The sequence below is a fragment of the Patagioenas fasciata genome, chromosome Z (assembly GCF_037038585.1).
Source record: "Patagioenas fasciata isolate bPatFas1 chromosome Z, bPatFas1.hap1, whole genome shotgun sequence".
NCBI classification, from domain to species: Eukaryota; Metazoa; Chordata; class Aves; order Columbiformes; family Columbidae; genus Patagioenas; species Patagioenas fasciata.
The window spans coordinates 14,286,260-14,293,850 of NC_092560.1; the positions used below are offsets into that span (position 1 = coordinate 14,286,260).

At 44.9% G+C, this 7,591-nt stretch overlaps 1 protein-coding gene across 4 annotated transcripts in view; it reads right to left on the bottom strand.

Annotated features, from left to right (window-relative positions):
* LINGO2 (leucine rich repeat and Ig domain containing 2) overlaps nt 1-6,775 on the bottom strand; it is a 515,822-nt gene extending 509,047 nt beyond the window's left edge. For all 4 annotated transcript variants that reach the window (XR_011736359.1, XM_071801808.1, XM_065861030.2 and 1 more), the window contains exon 1: nt 6,660-6,775. The gene's annotated coding sequence lies outside the window, so the exon portion shown is untranslated. The remainder of the gene's footprint in view (nt 1-6,659) is intronic.
* Between the last annotated feature and the right edge of the window lie 816 nt (nt 6,776-7,591).

Consider the following 7,591-nt stretch of genomic DNA (forward strand, 5'->3'; position numbering starts at 1 on the left):
GGACAGCTACATGTAGCACTGGAGGCATTCGGAGGAACCTCTAAAGCAAGTCTTGTACTCAAACATAGCCCTTCAGGATGAGTGTTTTCTGAATCTCGTGACACTTTCTCACACCCTTAACAGGAATAGCAACTCACCCTCTCTTTTCAGGGCAATTATTGCCATGCCTAGAAAAGTGCATCACAATATTTAAACTTAAGAGCAAGTGGTTACTTTTGAGAAGAGCCAGCCACATTGCTGCTGAGAGGCCAACAGGCTTAGCTACCTCTCTTGGTCCCGGACACACTTCAGCCTTCCCTAATCCCTTCCTCTTCAGAAACGTGGGATTTTGTCAGAAGAAGCTACAAAGCCTGCCTCCTCTTTACTGGGGCTGTCAGCTGCAGTATGTTCCAGCTACAGACGGCCAAGCAGCAAAGTCTCGTGATTTTGAAATCCTTCCCTTTTTTTTTTCCTCCAGGGCCTATGGAGAAGAAGAATTTCTTCTTCCCAAGGACCTTCTTTCTGTCCCTGTCTCTCTCCTGATGATAGCTGCTGTCTTTGTAATCCAGTCAGTCCACCTGCATAACCAGAATTCCCAGCTGCAACCTCCAAGCCTGACTACAAATCCTTCTGGAAACCTCCTGCCTGGTAGCACCAAGAACTTACTAAATGGTAAGTAATGAGAGAAAAGTATTTACAGAAAGGTCTCAGTAATACATTTAAATACCTACACATTTGTAAGATACAGGTATTCATTGAATCTACCTTTGACTGGGAATTAACTAAAGACTTCGATAATCCTGAGATTATTTTTCCAAAATAATTTTTAAAGTCTTAATGTTCTTATCTCTTTCAAAGATCTGAACAGTACGCATATGATTTCTCCTATAGCTGTACCATATGACTTCTGTACAAATGACTCAGGCTATAAATTAGTTTCTGACATAATAGTGGGTTTGCAGACATTTGTATTTCCCTGGGTCTATCAACAGAATGAACTACTGTGCTAATAAACTGAAACTAGAATCACTGGAATTAACTCACCTTTGCTGGTATTTCCCATCAGACAACCGTTAATAGCAAACATCCACAAAGACTAAGTGTCATTGCTGAAGAAAGTGTTTTAAACACACAGCCCACTACCACTACTCAAAAATTAACACACTTTATTATCCACTACTTTACCAAATTAATGTAATCCCATGGATTCACTAACTGATGTAGCTGAAAAACTTCTACTTTTTTTGCTATATTCAGGAAGAGCCACTAATACAACTCGTGAGTTGTGTCTAAATTCAAACTGAAAGCACAAGTTGCAACAGGACCCAAAACAGGGCAAGCTGACAAAGTTCAAAAAAGGACACTAAGGTGTAAATAGTATTCACAGTAAGATGAAACATCATAATTTATGTCCTAAGTGCAAGTGAATTTGTATGTTATGACAAGGTACTTTTAGTTAGATGTTCCAGGACAACTCAAATGGTAGGAAAATACTCTGGGACTGTAAAGTTTAATCAGTATGACACATCCTTAGGAGCCTCCTACTGCCAAGAAGAATACACTGTGTTGCAGTAACAGTACGGTGCCAATACACTGCTAGGCATAGGCCAACCATGGGAAAATATCAGTGCTGAGGACCATGTCCCCTGTGAGTGGGAGTCTACTTGATGGCTTGTCATAGAGGAACAAAAACCTTTTTGCTTTAAAGGAAACAAAATCCTGAAAAAGCTAAACTGAGCTTTTCCTCAAAACAACTTTTCTTGCAAAGCTCTTCATGGCCAGTATCTACTGCTGTTCCATAAGGATTTCACCAAATCACAAGCTGAAATGCAGTTTATGAATGACAGCAACCCAGAGATAAATACCATTTGCTGAAAAATGTATGCTCTTTTCTCAGAAACAAGATAAAGTGAAAGAAACAAAAGGAGGAAAGACTAATCAACAATTGCAAAGAGGACAGAGGATGACAGTCTAAGTAGCTGCCCAGCTCTAAGGCCAGACTATTTGGTTTCTCTAATGGTGTGATTCCCCACATCTCTCAGTGACAACAAAACTACTAGAAAATAGACTTGAGTGAAACCCCACTCTTCCCTAAAGATGGGGCTCTGCGATTGTAGAGCTTCAGGGTGGCCTTTTCTTGCCTCAGTAAATGCCACCCTATGGCTCTTAAGAGTTTTCAACACTGAAGGTAGGTATACTCAAAATAACTTGCAGGGAGGTTCCTATTAAGTTCCTATAATCTGGGCTGTCAACCACTGGTTGCTCTTAAGTATGAAATGTGAATATCAGAACAAATGCAGTTTTTAGAAGGGTAGTTTAAAAGGAAAAAAAAAAGTATATTATTGCATGAAAGAGTTAAAGTATCTTATCTATAGTTTTACAGGATACATGTGATTTTTTTTACCTGGAGAATGCCTTAAGAATACAAACGATTTTTATGCGAAAATGTAAAAAGTATTTATCACAAGCTGCTGTTGTATAAATCATAGCTAACAAAAAGCAATAGGACTGTAGAATAATTATTCTTCTTCATTCTGACCAGACAGATATTTTGCAGTTAATCAAACTCCACAATAAAGTCAGACTGAATACAAATCTTTCTGCTCAATTTAATTTTGTTCAGTCTATTCAAACACATGAGAGCTTTATGACCAAAGATGACAAAATTTTGCTAATATTTTACTTTCCTTTTTTGTGGCCTGCAACTTTAATTGTGAGATTGACAGCTAGTAGGTTATGTTGTTTTATCTGTATAATTAAAAACAAGTTTTCTCAATTTTCTTTCTTTTTGAGAAATGTAATTGGCCCATCAGATGAAAACTCACATGCCCACTTCCTTCAGACACAAGCTGATTTTCTTTTTTTAAAATCTCCCTACTGTCACAATGTCATTTAAAATCCACTATGTATGGTACAATTTGGCCTTTTCCTGCAACTCAAAACCAAAGGGACTTTCTTGTCTATTGTGAAATGACTAAGAAAAATATTAGCTGAAGTGGTACACAACAGTAAGAAGCAGTTTAAAATATTTCCATTTTAAATAAAATTTTCATTTCAATGCACACCTATTTCTATTTGTATGTAATTAGGAGCATCGCTGGAAGATGGATTAAACTGTTCAGTAATTCCATCTCATAAAAAAATATGTTCACTAAGTATCCACACTGACCTACTATGACTTTCATAATAATCATCAAGCCAAAAACTCAAACAGTATATCAACATATAACCAGACTTGCCTACAAAATGCTGATACAGATATCTACTTGAAGTTTCAAAGGGAATGAGAGATTAGACTTTAATCAAATAACAACTCTGATCGGTATGATTATAAATAATATCATGAACTACTGCTTCACAGGGTAGTTGCTAAAAGGAAGAAGAAAAAAAAATAAATCACAGGATTTGCATTTTATCAACAGAAAATGGGTCACCAAAATGTCATTATACAACACTGATGACAGTTTATCTTCTGTTTCCTCCCTCTACAAATTTTCATCATCAAGAAATTGAATTGTCCTCAGGAATCAAAAGGCTTATAAGATGGCAAGCAACTCAAACATGAGGTCTACTGAGCATATCTCATGGGAATAATATTGATATCTCAGCACAGAAGCCATTGATTGGTATGCTGCATGAACATAAGTCTTGAGGAGCAATGTCTATACATTTCAAATACTTCAATTTCATTATTTACCAAATTATCTTCTCTATTTTAATATTTGTTCAAAATAACAAAGAAGACACTCATTGCAGAAAGGATGAAAAAGCTTCTTTTTATGCTTTCATATTAAGCAAAAGAAGTTTCTGGCTGAAAATGCATGAACTGGAAAGATTTTGGAAAACAATCTGTTAAACTAGTCATTGTACTACTTAAAACTGAGCAATAATTAGTAAAGATTCATTATTAGACACAGCTTAGACAACCCAGCCCTAAAACAACATAGGGATTTCAACCAGTCTCTAATCAGAAATAGAAATTTTTTTAAAGTCCTGAACAGCTGTACAAAAAGTGAATAGAAAGTACAGAAAATGATAATTTATTTAAAATAACGTGTTATAGAACAAGTAGCCAAGCAAACTCCTCAGCCAAAGGAGATTGCAGCAATACACATACCTAGTATTGTATAAATTTACTGAAACTGATCCACTTATCCCTCTACTTGTCCCTCATCTGGATTTTTAATTATCAGCAACAGCTAGAAGGAAATCTACCTTCTCACAAAGGATGAGCCAATGAACCAACAAACAACTGCATACCAAGCCTTCAGAACTCCTTAGCATTTTTCCCCACTTCATTCCCAGAGGTTTAGACAGTGAAAATGTACACAAACAAAACAAAAATTTAAAAAAGAAAAAAAAAATACTGGCATGAATTATAAAAACCACCACAGGAATCTTCCTAGAATCCTCATCAATATCCTCACCGATAACCACACCCACCCTGCATTTATGTTATTCGAATGATCTGGATACAAGGTATGAAAAAGGCACTAACATAGACTTACATTTTTAAACTCAGTACAGCATCACTAATATTGAGATCTCCAGACCTCCTTACCTTTCTGTGTTGGAGGAAAATGATACGGCTTCAGAACTACAAATGGCAAGTTATTTTAGTCTTTTTTCTTAACTGCAGGATACCCAAATCCACCGTATTAGTTCGCAGTGGCACGCCAACGTGGTACTAATCACAGCACTTGTGGACAGCTGTCTAAACTAACAAGCTTCTCTAATACTTTGTATTCCTTCACTTCTTGCTGCTACTACACAGGATAACATTTCCACCTAGAGCCCTTTCACAGAATGCCTGGATTCTAGAACAATAACAAAAAATCCCCGATATCTGTTATACTGCCAAACCAAGCTGTTCACACCTTACTTTGTTCAGTCTATGTAGGTGTTATTCCTGCTTTCTCAAGAGAGAATTCAGACCAATAAAAACAGTTTGGGGGGATCTTCTGTTTACCTAAATGGAACAATATCGCTGTTCTGTTGGGCACAGATTAGTTTCTGTCAAAATCACTACATTTGAAGTATGAAAAATAAGAAAGTGGCACAGTAGTTGAGGGGTCAATCATTTTAAGTGCCCATCTGAAGGAAAATTCCCAACCCAAATTTTAACTGGGACATTTACACATGCATAGTAGGAGTGGGAGGGTGCACTAACATGAGTATACCCTCCTGTGTGGTCCATCATGCAGCAAAGCAAAACACACCGCAGCTTCACCTTCACAGGGAAGCACTTCCTGGAAAGGGTGTAGCCCCTAATGGAACTACTGGTGCTTTGATTGCATACAACAGAGAGACTGACCACCTCTTCTAATTGTGTGGTTTTCACAGGAAAGTAGAAGCTAAGGAAAGTATATCCTTGTCTTCCACCTTCTATCAGATTTTTTTTCTTTTCATGTGAACGCAGCTGTTATTGTTCCCAAACGATGAATAAAATGCTATAAAATTCTTTTAGGGTCTATATAGCGGTTTCAAGTGAAATCTTCTTAGACACACTTTACATTGCAGACTCCTCAGTCTCAGATGCGTCACTGTAGGAAGCGGGGTAAGGATTCAGAACTACTGGGTGCACGATTTACAGGTCATGGCTTACCTCCCTGAACATTACATGAACTAATTTTCATTTTCAGTCCCTTAGTGCTGTAGTTTTGACTGAAATAAAGACTTCATGGCTCATTTTCATGACAAAGACACAAAAAAAAGCTGTGTGCTACTTCCCCCCACCACCCAGCACTTGGCAAGCAATGCAAGTTCAAACATGATTTATTTTTGAAACGCTCAGATGCTTTCCTTTTTAAATGAGAAGGTCTTCTGAAAGAACAGCTTTTTCAAGCAGCAGCATATAATGGGAAAGCACTGCAGTTCTCTGGTAAGGAAAGCTAGAGGGGAAAAATGCTTCAAGAACATTTGATGTTTACTCCAACAACTATGTGACTGGTCTTGCAAATCCCTGTAATTCAGATTTTCAAGAGACTGCTGAAATGATATAACAGCAGGTGATTTTCTTGCTATTGTTTTTCTTCCAGGTATGTTGAGGAGCACCTGCATGTACTTCGAGCTGCTTCTTTAAACCAGAGGTATTCAGAATTTGCTTTGTAGAAGGTAAAACTGTTTTACCCCCCCCCACCGCAAGCCCCAATTTACTGATGCACATACTCCAGCGAGCACATCCACCATGGCAGCGGACACAGGTGTGGAAGAATCTCTGCGATGGTGACAAAGGACTATTGTGTTTGTACCACGTCGCCTGGAGTCCCCGGAGGACTCCTGCCCCCCGACACACGGCTCCTAGCCCGGCGGGTGAAGGTCTTCCCCATGAGGGGTGTGATGCTGGGCATGGCGCCCCCCCACTCCCTGACTGAGGACGCCCCGACCGCCCACGCCGCCCGCGAGCGGGCGGCAGCGCCGTTCTCCGCTCACCTGAGAGCCCTCGGGAGAGCCGGGGACGAGGCCGTCCCGGGAAGGCGGCGGTGGGGGCGGCCGCTGCGCCCCGTCCTGCCGCCCCTTGCGCCGCGCAGCCCCCCTCCCGGGGGACAGACGATGGGAAGAGGGGGCGCAGCCTCCACCCTGCGGTCTCCTCTCACTTCCCCCCCCACCCCCCCGCACCCCCTGAAAGTTAGTCTACCCTGACGGGCGGGCTCGCCGCGGCCACCACCCCCGTCGCTTACCTGGTGGCTGCCTGGGCGCTCCCTCACGGCGAGCGGCGGCGGGGCGCGCCGCAGCCGGAGCTGCTTCTGCCGCCACCTTCACAGCCACCTCCCGAGGTGAGCGACGCGCGGGGCGGCGGCGGGAAGCAGCCGGGGAGCCGTGACATTTAACCGGGCGTGAGCAGAGTCGTGCCGGCCCCGCGGCGCGGGCGGGGGTGCTTCTCCTCCCCGGCGGGCTGGGCGGCCGGTCACCGCCCTCCTCTCCGCGAGCAGGCTGAGGTGGAGGGCGAAGCCTAGTCCATCACCGGAGACCCAGCCGCGGCGCGCTGCTCGAGCCGCCGGCGGCTCCTCTCCTCCCGCCTGGCAGTCGCCGCTACCCCTTCCCTGCGGCGGGGGGCGAGGGGCGCGGCAGCTGCAGCCGGCCGGCGGGGGCGAGGGCTGGCCGCCTGCCCCTCGGCAGGGCCCGGCACGAGGGGGACAGATGCGGGGCGCGGTGTCGGGCGAGCGGCGGGCGACGCGGGAGCGCCGGCAGCGCGGGGAGGCAGCGCCAGCTCGAGGTGAGGGCGGGCGGCGGGGGGGGCGTCTCTGTCAGAGGCGGAGCGGCTCCTTCCGCGCGGCGGCTCGCACACCGGCGAGTCCCGCCGAGGCGGCGGCGGCACCTCGGGGAGGCAGACAGGGTGCGCAGAGGGCCGGGCGCCCGAGCGCCCCCAAACCCGGTAGCTGGTGGGCTGCGGCGAGGCGCCCCAAACCACGGGAGCAGCCCCCCCCACCGCCGCCGCGCCGTGGGCAGGCAGGCGGCCGGCCGTCAGCACTCCCCCGCCGTGAGGAGGGGGCGCGCACGGGGCTCCTACCAGCGCCCCCGCCTCCCCCGCGTGGGCGGCGGCGCGGTCGATGCGCTTTCTTCCACCCGTGCTCCCGCCCCGCCGGTGCTCGGGAAGACAGGGGCGGCACTG